The sequence below is a fragment of the Anabrus simplex genome, chromosome X (assembly GCF_040414725.1).
Source record: "Anabrus simplex isolate iqAnaSimp1 chromosome X, ASM4041472v1, whole genome shotgun sequence".
NCBI lineage: Eukaryota > Metazoa > Arthropoda > Insecta > Orthoptera > Tettigoniidae > Anabrus > Anabrus simplex.
In genome coordinates, this window is record NC_090279.1 from 150395080 (window position 1) to 150408132 (window position 13053).

Below are 13053 nucleotides of genomic sequence, written 5' to 3' on the forward strand. Positions count from 1 at the left end.
CGTAAGACCTATCTGTGTCGGTGCGACGTAAACACACTAGCAAAAAACCCCACTGTCGGCAGCCCTGAAGATGGTTCTCCGTGGTTTCCCATTTTCACACCAGGCAAATGCTGGGGCTGTACCTTAATTAAGGCCACGGCCGCTTCCTTCCAATCCTAGCGCCTTCCTGTCCCATCCCTGTCCCATCTTCGCATAAGTGCTACATAAATCAACTTGTAAGAAAAAGAAAACCTTATTTAACATTAAAAATAAGCGTCAAAGGAAATAATATTTACTTAATTAATACATAGTAAGCTAACAAACAAGAAACCTAAGCGCTGCAGTGTCACGCAACAGAATTTGTAAGTACATCACAATATTATTCAACAACAAAGGATCAAAAATTCTTTTTTTTTTCTAGCTGCTTTACGTCGCACCGACACAGGTATTTATGGCGACGATGAGATAAGGAAGGGCTAGGAGTAGGAAGGAAGCGGCCGTGGCCTTAATTAAGGTACAGCCCCAACATTTGCTTGGTGTGAAAATGGTAAACCACGGAAAACCATTTTCAGGGCTGTCGACAGTGGGATTCGAACCTACTATCTCCCGAATACTGGATACTGGCCGCACTTAAGCGACTGCAGCTATCGAGCTCGGTGATCAAAAATTTAAATTGGAATGTGGTCCTTAGTAGGCCCTAACACAAGGAGAATAAATAAATAAATAAATAAAAAATAAATAAATAAATAAATAAATAAATAAATAAATAAATAAATAAATAAATAAATAAGTAAATAAATAAATAAATAAATAAATAAATAAATAAATAAATAAAACGCAATGGTAATTACATTCCTTCTCACAAAGTTGGCGTCAGGAAGGGCATCCGGCCATAAAATAGTGCCCAATCCACATGCGCGACGCAGTTCGCACGAACGACCCCTCAGCTGTGGGAAACAGCGGTAGAAGAAGAAAAACAAGACGATTTGCATAAAAAAGAAAGTTGGCGGTCGGCTGTCACTATGGTAACGGCAGCGCGATCTTGTAACAGAATACGTGACGTCACATATTTAGAACCTATTTTGCCTCATTTTGAGCGCTATTTTATGTAAACTACGTTTTTTTCAATTGCTTTTTTGAAATAGGTAGCCTCCTCTTTAATCTGTCAATTGAGACATTAAACATAATACACACATGCATTATCATTATAGACCGTTATGCCTTTCACCGTTCAGTCTCCAAGCCTCTGTGAATATACTGAATGTCGCCACAATCCTCTATTTGCAACTACTGTAGTGCTGTAGTTCTATACCTCTTATCTCTAATCGTTAGAAACTAAGTCGTTGTCTCGGTCTCCCTATACATCTCTTACCCTCCACAAGAGAGTCCATTATTCTGCTAGGTAACCTATCCTCCTCCATTCCGCTCACATGACCCCAGCACCGAAGCCGGTTTATGTGTACAGCTTTATCCATCGATTTCATTCCTAACTTAGCCTTTATCTCCTTAATCCGAGTACCTTCGTGCCATTATTCCCACCTGTTTGTACCAGCAATCATTCTCGACACTTTCATGTCTGTTACTTCTAACTTATCAATAAGATATTATGATACCACGCAGATTTCGCTCCCGTAAAGCAAAGTTGGTCTGAAAACAGACCGATGTGAAGAAAGTTTCGTCCGGGAGCTGACTTCCTTCTTACAGAATACTGTTGATCGCAACTGCGAGCTCACTGCATTAGCTTTACTACACCTTGATTCAATCTCACTTGCCATCCTGGGAGAACACACGACCTAAATAGTTGAAATTATCTAACTGTCGCAGCTTTGTATCACCAATCCTGCTGAATTTTATACCTACTGGCATCAATTTAGTCTTCGAGAGGCTAATTTTCATACCATACTCATTGGACCTATTTTCAAGTTCCAAGATATTAGACTGCAGGCCTTCGGCACAATCTGCCATTAAGACCAAGTAGTCAGCTTACTGCTTACTACATTTCCACCTAACTGAATCCCCCCTCCCCCTACCACTTTATACCTTTCAGCAGATGATGCATGTAAACTACGAATAACAAAGGCGAACGATTACAGCCTTGTCTAACCCCTGTAAGTAACCTCAACGAAGAACTCATTCTACCATCAATTCTCACTGCAGCCCAATTGTCAACATAAATGCCTTTGATTGATTTTAATAATCTACCCTTAATTCCTCCAGTATGGCGAATATCTTTTCCCTAAGTACCCTGTCATATGCTTTCTCTAGAGCTACGAAACATAAACACAACTCTCTATTCCTCTCGTAACATTTTTCAATTACCTGGCGCATACTGATAATCTGATCCTGACAGCCCCTCTGTGGTCTGAAACCACACTGGTTTTCATCCAAAATCATCTCAACCACTGATCGCACCCTTCCTTCCAAGATGTTGCCTGGTATACTAATCAATGAGATACCTCGTACTGTCGGTGATATACGCGTTCAACCCAAACGCTAAAACCGTCTTAAAGTGTTTCTTTTCATGTACCCGTTGTTGAGGAACATTTTTCTTTAGAAAAACAATTCAATTTTTAGTAATACAATAGCAGTAGCAAGAAAATCCAAGTGCCTGGGAATTACAACACTATATCCCACTGCAGATCGCACGAAGCTGAAGAAAGGAGATTAGGTAGTGATGTCATGCCCCGCAGAAATCTACAGAAGTGGAGGGGCATGGAATAAGATTTGTTCGCGGATTGCAAGGCTCTGGCGAGATCCATAGTGTGTGCGCTGGTCCGGCCGTGGAAGGTGTTACTGTACAAGGAGCTCACCATAGAACGGAACTACACTCTGGTGAGTTATCTCACATTACTTTAGGCTGTGATCAAACCTTTGTTGTGCCTTATCACCATCCAGTTTTCATCACACGCTAATATCTAGAGTTTGAGAGAGTGCGGGATCGTGTCCCAGCACTTGAAAATGTTTAATCCAGAGAAAATCAAGCTGGCGGATTTAGTAGCAGTTCTTTATGCGCGAAATTTTGGTACTCCATCCGGCAATGATAGGATATTATTATTATTATTATTATTATTATTATTATTATTATTATTATTATTATTATTATTATTATGTCCGAGTAGTTGGCTGAATGGTCAGAGTACTGGCCTTCGGTTCAGAGGGTCCCGGGTTCGATTCCCGGCCGGGTCGGGGATTTTAACCTTAATTGGTTAATTCCAGTGGCCTGGGGACTGCGTATTCGTGCTGTCCCCAAAATCCCTGCAACTCACACACCACACATAACACTATCCTCCTCCACAATAACACGCAGTTACCTACACATGACAGATGCTACCCACCCTCATCGGAGGGTCTGCCTTACAAAGGCTGCACTCGGCTAGAAATAACCACACGAAATTTAAAATTATTATTATTATTATAATAATAATTATTATTATTATCATTATTATTATTATTATTATTATTGCTTCTTGTTCTACGTCGCACCGACTCAGATAGGTCTTATGGCGACGATGGGACAGGGAAGGGTTAGGTGTGGGAAGGAAGCGGCCGTGGCCTTAATTAAGGTACAGCCCCAGCACTTGCCTGGTGTGAAAATGGGAAACCACGGAAAACCATTTTCAGGGATGCCGACAGTGGGATTCGAACCTACTATCTACCAGATGCAAGCTCATAGTAGTTTTACTTTTATACAACAAGAACAAAATATTGGAACAGAAACATTTACTATCTTGTAAAACTATATGGTGGGATGAAAGAATGACCCGTAACTGGGAAGATCAATTCTATTTACTATTACAATGTGATTTACGTCTCACTGACACAGATACGTCTTATGGTGACGAGGGGATAGGGAAGGGCTAGTAGTGGGAAAGAAGCGGCCGTGGCTTTAATTGAGGTACAGCTCCAGCACTTGCGTGTTGTGAAAATAGCAAACCATCTTTAGGGCTACCAACACTGGGGTTTGAACCCACTATCTCCCGGAATGGAAATGGAAATGGCGTATGGCTTTTAGTGCTGGGAGTGTCCCAGGACATGTTCGGCTCGCCAGGTGCAGGTCTTTTGATTTGACGCCCGTAGGCGACCTGCGAGTCGTGATGAGGATGAAATGATGATGGTACACATGATTATTATGAGCGTAATGCTTAAGTAGAAATGTTAAAAAAAACTCAGTGGCACAATCTTCTTCATCTTCTTCTGTGAATCAGTCTTGAGATAGGTATCAGTTGGACAGCCTCCATGATTCTCTGTCCTGAGCATCTTCTCCCTTGTTTGACATCTGTTAACATTCCAAACCTTCTTCCTCTTCCTCTTCTTCCATCTATTTTTCCCTCCATCATCCTCTATTTCTACGTAGTATGTGACCTAACCGGTATATTTTCCTCTTCCTTATCGTAACATGTGTACCATAGAAATATCTGGCGAGTTGCTAGTAGCGACCTACCCTTCCTACCTACGAACACGAATACAGTTCAACCCACAATGACTTTAGATTACGAGGTATCCATCATGTCCGATAGATCAGTTTGTACCTAGTGTTATCGATATTATTTCACCAATACATTTTACTGGCGTATTCTATAATGCAGTGTCTGAGACGAACTACCTATTGTAGAGCATGGTACTGTCATTGCATGGCTTTGAATATTTTATGAATACATACAACATAACATCATAAAACATTGGAATATTGATCAGTTTTGTGGCTGTAGCTCGATCGAACCTCTTCCTATCAGAATGTTAATTATTTCACGAGTTTGCAACACTGTCCTATAGAGTACTAGCGTTTAGTAACACTTTCCTTGAGACTGAAAGCAAAGAGCACACTGTTTAGCAACAAGAAAGATGGTTCGTTGGTTGAAAATGGGAAGTTTGAGTTAGTAGCGGTGATTAGGCGGGGTGAGAGGGGGGGGGCTTTGTTCCCCACTTTGTAGAGCAAAAATGTATTCCATTTTAGGCACCTGACTATTATTTTTTAGTTTCGACAGACTGAAGAACTAAGAGTTATTTAAAAAATCACCTAAAACTAGGAAATATGAGGAAAAAAATTGTATAATGACTATCGTTATTTCAGCTATAGATAATAGCGTATAGCCTCCGGAGAGGCCTGGTGCAGGTCTTTTTCTAGTAGACTGCCTATTAGGCGACCTGCATGTCTGTGAAGATGAGGGCCCTACGTAGGATGATTTCTAATGTTGAATACGCGACACACATACACAGCCCCCGAGCCATTAGAATTAACCAATTAAGTTTAAGATCCCCGACCCAGCCGGGAATCGAACCTGGGATCCTCTGAACCGAAGGCCAGTAGGCTGACCATTCAGCCAATGAGTCGGACGTTATTTCAGCTAATTCCTTCCCTGCATTTCTTTAATTATTATGAAAAATACTTAGCGAAATTACTCACAAATGGTTCGTTGCGGCTCATACAGCGCAGCAGTGTGTAACACGTGGTGCGAAGAAGGGTAGCAGGGGTATATTTTTGCCAAGGTCATGGGCACTGGTATGATTCACGCTGTTGCCACTCGCGGTGTCGTCCTGATTGAGAACAAGTGGGTACCTGAAGGGGATGATTTGGGTTTGACACACATTAATGAGTCTAGATTGCGGCCAGGCATAAAGTAATAATAATAATGTTTTACGGTTTTCGGAGACGCCGAGGTGCCGGAATTTAGTCCCTCAGGGGTTCTTTTACGTGCCAGTAAATCTACCGACACGAGGCTGACGTATTTGAGCACCTTCAAATACCACCGGACTGAGCCAGGATCGAACCTGCCAAGTTGGGGTCAGAAGGCCAGCGGCTTAACCGTCTGAGCCACTCAGCCCTGCCAGGCATAAAGTAGCGGTGCTTAAGCGAGAATATAATGAGCAAGAATATATCATTTTATATATGTCACGCTTCTTATCTAGGTGGATCGTGGCAGCAGTATGCATCACTAGAGGCACATACAGACTTCTGAAGCAGAAAAATTAACCCTCAGTTGGTACACCAAGTTCTGGTACACACAACTGGAATACTGGGTAATACACAAAAAAAAGTTAAAAGCATGTAAGAAAACATCCTCTTGTTTCCAAATAAAATTGACTGTTTCACTTCTTATGTATTATTTTGAAAAAAAAATCAATATTCTAAAGGCTCATGTATCGTCGATGCAACCACTCACTTCCTTCATTGGCATAATAATAATAATAATAATAATAATAATAATAATAATAATAATAATAATAATAATAATAATAATAATAATATCGAGCGAGTTGGCCGTGCGGTTAGGCGCGCACGGCTGTGAGCTTGCATCCGGGAGATAGTGGGTTCGAATCTCACTGTCGGCAGCCCTGAAGATGTTTTTCGGTGGTTTCCCATTTTCACACCAGGCAAATGCTTGGGCTGTACCTTAATTAAGGCCACGGCTGTTTCCTTCCAACTCCTAGGCCTTTCCTATTCCATCGTCACCATAAAAACCTATCTGTGTCGGTGCGACGTAAAGCCGCTAGCTAAAAAAGAAATAATAATAATAATAATAATAATAATAATAATAATAATAATAATAACATATTAATAACACAACTGTCACTAATCCACCATAAATAACTACTCCTCTTGTTATGTTATAGGCCAACAATAAAAAGATAATCTTCTAAATGGTAAGATTACCGCAAACTAAAGTATTAAACATTTTCAATAAGAAAAATATTTTTAAAATATGGTTGTATGTTGGGTATTCAGCCAGAAGGCTGGTTGGATCCTCCACAGCTCCACAATCAGCTGTCATAGATAGCCTGGGTGCCACTGAAGAGGCATACTAGGCAAATGAGGAGTGAGGTAGTTTCACGTTGCTTTCCACACTCAGCCAGAATTTGCTATTACATATCAGTCTGCCAAGCCCACTGATATGCATGCATCAACCGACCCTATGAGCAATATTTTCCCACCATTTGTAACAGGGACTGGCTGCATAAGGAATGGTATTAGTAGCATCGCCCATATCTCGGTCACTTTCATATTGTCAAAGCCAAGGATGAGACTAAGGCAGGTCAATGAAAGTAACAAATTGCTCTAGCCCATACCGGAAGACATAGTGCACTGTAAACACTACATCTCGCCAGCAAAGGAATAAATTATGGTTAGTTTATCTAAAACATTCCAATGTACCAGTTAATGTTAATACTACTAGAACAAAAATTACATATGGGACTGTTTTGAAAATTGTATCAGTTTTATGTATCTCACGTCAATACTAATCTCTTCTTCGCTATCTGGGTTGTTCGCAATCAAGACACAACCCCGCTCGCATTTGTGATGCTGGCTGTCTCGCTCTGTAAATGCCTGTGTAGTTCTATCTGGTGTCTGTAAATTTGTTAGTATGTAGTCATATACTAAATGACATTTTAATTGTATAATCTATTTAATTGTAATATACGTGTAATTATTGTCTCTTCGGTGGAAGTTTTCTAGTATAGAACTATTATTACCCTGCTCTAAAGTTGGTAAACTCAACCTTTACGTCTCTATCGAAATTAGCTCAGAAAGCATAAAAAATGCCCCCCTTCTACTCTAATTTTTTCTGTCTATAAATGTTTGTGCCTCTCCTCCTCCCCCCCCCCCCAGTTTCATATCGCCACTACTGGTTTGAGTTAAGAGAAAAAAATCTGTAAACGTAGATAGTGATACTAAGAAAAGTAAGCCATCATATTACGGAAAATCAGTTGCATATGAAGCGCCAACCACTAATTTTAGTGACAGTGGCGATCTGAAAATCGGGAATAGTCATGGCCTAACTTGGAGCGTACACTTTAAAAATTTTGGGTCTACAGCCCTGACTACTTCATTATTAAAATACGTATGCTTTATACACCCTGTGACAATAAAGTTCGGCGAATAGTCGTGTACTATCAACATAGAAGAACAATGCACGACAGTGACCTTAGTGTCCTTCGAAACAGTCCCCTCCCAAAACTATGCACTGCAGAGATCGGCGATACATGCCCTGGAAACTTTGCAGGAAGGCTTGATTTGGGATGGTCTTCAAAAGCCTCGTCACATTTCGTTGGATGTCAGGAATATTGTCAAATCTCTTTCTTTCAAAGAGAGTTTGACGCGTGACCTTTCAGCTCTGACCATTTTCCAACGGGGGGATCTCGGAGAACGTCATTCCATGCTTTGCGTTTCGTTTCAGGGTCGTACCTGTGACACCAGGTTTCATCCTCAGTGACGATACAGTTCAAGAAATTTGAGGTCGCATCCTCCGTTTCGACAAAATCCTGCGAAGCCTCTAAACGTGCCTTCTTCTGATCGTCAGTCAAGTGATGTGGCACAAGACGAGAACACGTTTTCCTCTTCCCTAACTTCTGGGTAACGATTTGTCGCACGGATTCACGGTTAATCTGCAGTTCATCCGCTATCATGCGCACAGTTAATCGCCGATCGTTCGTGATTAATGTCCTCACCTTCGCAACGTTTTCGTCACTGACGGCGGTTGCCGGTCTTCCGCTACGGGGGTTGTCAGAAACACTTTCCCGGCCTCCTCGGAAACGGGCGAACCACTTGTACACACACTTCAAGGACAGTGCTTGATCTTCATAAACACGTACCAGCATCGCATGCGTTTCTTTCGATGTCTTGCCAAGCTTAAAACAAAACTGTACATTGACATTTTTGTCGTTCATGTTCCTGTTCGCAGTTCAGAACCAACGCACTAAACACGCACTGTGTCAAACAGGTCTTACACGGCACACACATTATGTTCAACTGAACAACGTTGGGAACAGGTGGTCAAAACCTGCTGCTACGCAGGTGCAGCGTTGTGTGTCACCAGTGTTGCCGAATCGACCGTTCCGACTTCATTCACCGAACTTTATTTCACAGGTTGTAATAGTGATTATATTTTATGCTTGTTCCAAAACTTCTCTACGGCACAGTGTTCCAAAAGTACCTCATCCATTTCTTAAATCAATATTTTACTAAGCGAGCTGGAAATCAATAATTACAGTCGATCCTCGATATCCTGAATCGCTTCGGGTGCTGAATTTTATTTTGAGTAACTCAAATTTTGAGGCATATAGAATTTCGTATTTGAGTCACGTGTAACTACGACTTGATACTGTCATAAGTGTTACCAGCGGCGGATCATGACCAAATTTTCAGGGGGTTCACATGAAAATTTGTGTTCACGTCTGAAATACACCAAAGCAGAATGCAAATAAGTACAAATTCACTTACTTAAATCATTTCACTAAAAATTTCTTGTACAGTTGCTTCTCTACTCATAATATGGTAGATCCGTTATAACCGAGGATGCATTTTTTTCCGAGACTACTCTGTGAGTATACAAGAAAAGTAAAATTACGACTGCCGGGCTTAGTCGCTCAGGATTTGGCTGAGTCTCTGGCTGTCTGATCCCGTGATTACGAAAACCTGTTCAGAATTAGGTACTAGCGAAATCTTCCGGCGATGTAATGCAATAGTAACTTCTGGGAACTGTGTCCAACAGTAACAGGGGATGTGGCGGACCCTAGTGGTCAACTGTAATACTATCTCTGGATTGAGGGTGATTGTAGACGGAAAGGCACATTCCTTACCATGCTCCTCGCTTATGGATATATCTCTGCATAAACCATGACGTCATCTCCATGCGCATGCGTATAGTCTTCAGGCTCGTAGTAAAATCTCCAGTGTGCTCCCTGGCATTGTCAGTCGAAACGAACAGCTGTCAGTGTAACGAAGCTTCGATATAAGTCGAATGCTTTCGATCAAGTCGAAAAAAGGAAACAATTTTGAATTACCGGTATCCATGAATGCGTGAATATGCGTTAGAACTGGGTGTTCACGTGCTCATGTGCTCCTGAGAACCCACCGCCACTGAGTGTTACTTAACCATATAAAAATAAACTCGAACTTTTTTTTTCATTTCAGTTACAATATTTATTACAGCAAGTCTTTGAAGACAGAATACATACACTAGAAGAACTTGAAACATACTTCCGTTAACATCTTGCGATCTTGGATTAAAAAATCGTCAGTTTTCTCTTTTTCATCTCGACTGACTCTGTGTGTAGGACTGAACAACAGTTGGTGCACTTAACGCCTGGTCTGGAAGAGGTTTCATTGAGCTACAACTGCCTGTTGTCAACTCCCCAGGGATGGACAAATAAGACGCTGTAATACGTTAAGGAACAATAACACACAACCTTAAATGCCAAATTTCAAATTTAATGCTATTTATTTATTTACATAGTTTACGCCCACATTGGAGCACTTAAATCAAACCCAAATACATTTACGTTAACAAAGAATTAACTGAAGATTTAGCTTGCATCATCTTCTTCCTTTCCCAAAACTTCTTCATTCTGGCTGACCTGGCTGCCCTTTCTTCATCAGATATGGCATATTGTTTGTGTTGTACAGTTTTTAATGACAGTCTTATTTGTTTGTTCTTGAGAATCCTTTTTTCTTCTCTATTTTCAATTTGCTTCACTCAGCTCTTCTAAATCATTCTGAACTTCTTTAAACCAATTTTTTTTTGTTTTACTTTTCCAAAAGTAATTAAATAGTTGTTTTATTATCCTATTATCATTTAATCTAGAAAGATGACAGAAAAAGGCAATTCTTCTTTTTCTCATCGTATCTATTATAGATAGGCAATAATCTCCATTGTCCATCCACCTGATGCTTTTTATTAATGATTGCTCTGTGTATTCTTCTGTCAACCTTTTGCAGTGTATCAGTTGTTGCTTTGGTGTTCAATTTAAATAGTGTTTCATTCACAAGCATAAGTCGCTTCAGGTTTAATGACGGAACAGTAATGTTGAAGTTTAGCATTTATTGAAAGATATTTTTTTCTTGTACGTTGGACATGTAATTCGTTGTGCTTTTTTTAACTTAAATGTTCTGCTTTCTATTGAAGATTTTTCATTGGTCTTCCAAGTTATAATTTCACCAAGATATTTAATGCTATATTTGTACAAAATTCGAGTTACAGAATATTTTCAGCGTCTAAGGAAAAAAAACCGTTTGCTTTCCGAAATGGAGAAATAGCGTGTGATCGCATTTCGAGTAACAGGGAAATAAATACACATGAAGAATAGAACAGATAGCAGGGAAATTGAAATTATTTTGAGGTACTGGAAATTCGAGTACTGGAGGTTCGAGATATCGAATTTCGATTGTATTTTAATTCGCATTTTTTGGCAGGGATAATCGTACCGTATCGTAATCTGTTTACCCTTCAGGGTCGGTTTTTCCCCTCGGACTCTGCGAGGGATCCCACCTCTGCCGCCTCAAGGGCAGTGTCCTGGAGCTTCAGACTCTGGGTCGGGGGATACAACTGGGGAGGATGACCAGTACCTCGCCCAGGCGGCCTCACCTGCTATGCTGAACAGGAGCCTTGGTGGGGGATGGGAAGATTGGAAAGGACAGGCAAGGAAGAGGGAAGGAAGCGACCGTGGCCTTAAGTTAAGTACCATCCCGGCATTTGCCTGAAGGAGAAGTAGGAAACCACGGAAAACCACTTCCAGGATGGCTGAGGTGGAAATCGAACCCACTTATACTCAGTTGACCTCCCGAGGTTGAGTGGACCCCGTTCCAGCCCTCGTACCACTTTTCAAATTTTGTGGCAGAGCCGGGAATCGAACCCGGACCTCCGGAGGTGGCAGCTAATCACACTAACCACTACACCACAGAGGCGGCTGGCAGGGATAAACTTTTCAAATAAGTACAATTTTCTGTGCTTGAATGATATTCAAGCTTAGAAACAGATTTTCTCAAATAACCGAAAAGTTATCCGCCTCCGTGGCTAAATGGTTAGCATGCAAGCCTTTGGACACAGGTGTCTCGAGTTCGATTCCCGGCAGGGTCGGGAATTTTAACCATAATTGGTTAATTTCTTCGGCACAGGGGCCGGGTGTATGTGTCGTCTTCATCGTTATTTCGTCCTCATCACGCCGAGGAGGTCTCCTACGGGCGTCAAATAAGAAGATATTTTATCTGGCTAGCCGAACATTTCCTCGGACACTCTCCGAACTAAAACACATAACTTACGCCATTTCATTTGAACAAAAAGTCCATTGGAATCTCTGTTAGCGCCCCATTAATTTCTACGGAATAACCTACTGAAGCGACTTAAGTGGAATGTGCCGTATGAAGAGGCAAGGGACATGAATACTTAAATGTTGAATTCCCATAGATAAATCTAAGAGACTTCACTCGACGAGGACAGATTTGAACACCTTGATGACCTTGACAGTCCAGTATGCCCAGTGACCTCACTATTACATTTTTGGAGGAGGGGGTAACCAGTCCGGACTGGGCCACAGCAATTCATTTCATCGAGGTTCGGATGAACTTGTTTAGCCTTGGAAAAAGTAGTTATCCTAAAATCGGCCTTGGCTGGCAACATAATTATCTGTGCCTGAGTGCAAGATTATAGTAAACGTCACAGAGCAAACCATGTTTCGAATAATGATTCAAACAAAATGGAAAGCATGCTGAGAATAAGATTTCTACATAATGTATACAAAGGAGACCGGTTCACAAATATTTACTAACTGAGTAATATGAGTCACCGTTATTGACCCTCAACTACCTTGGTGAACTTAGGTGACGAAAATGGTGTGGTGGCGGTTAAAATGGCCATAACAATATTTATTGTTCTATTTTCATATTTATTTATGTCCGACTCGTTGGCTGAATGGCCAGCGTACTGGCCTTCGGTTCAGAAGGTCTCGGGTTCAATTTCCGGCCGGGTCGGGGATTTTAACCTTCATTGGTTAATTCCGATGGCTCGGGGGCTGAGTGTTTGTGCTGTCCCCAACATCCCTGCAACTCATACACCACACACAACACTATCCTCAACCACAATAACACGCAGTTACCTACACATGGCAGATGCCGCCCACCCTCATCGAAGGGTCTGCCTTACAAGGGCTGCACTCGGCTAGAAATAGTCACACGAAATAATAATAATAATAATAATAATAATAATAATAATAATAACAATAATAATAATAATATTGGCTGGCAACATAATTATCTGTGCCTGAGTGCAAGATTCTAGTAAGCGTCACAGAGCAAAGCATGTT

At 41.1% G+C, this 13053-nt stretch overlaps 1 protein-coding gene across 1 annotated transcript in view; it reads left to right on the forward strand.

Annotated features, from left to right (window-relative positions):
- Positions 1-2754: 2754 nt before the first annotated feature.
- LOC136886085 (retinol-binding protein pinta) overlaps positions 2755-13053 on the forward strand; it is a 74979-nt gene continuing 64680 nt past the window's right edge. The window contains exon 1 of the mRNA XM_067158812.2: positions 2755-2811. The gene's annotated coding sequence lies outside the window, so the exon portion shown is untranslated. The remainder of the gene's footprint in view (positions 2812-13053) is intronic.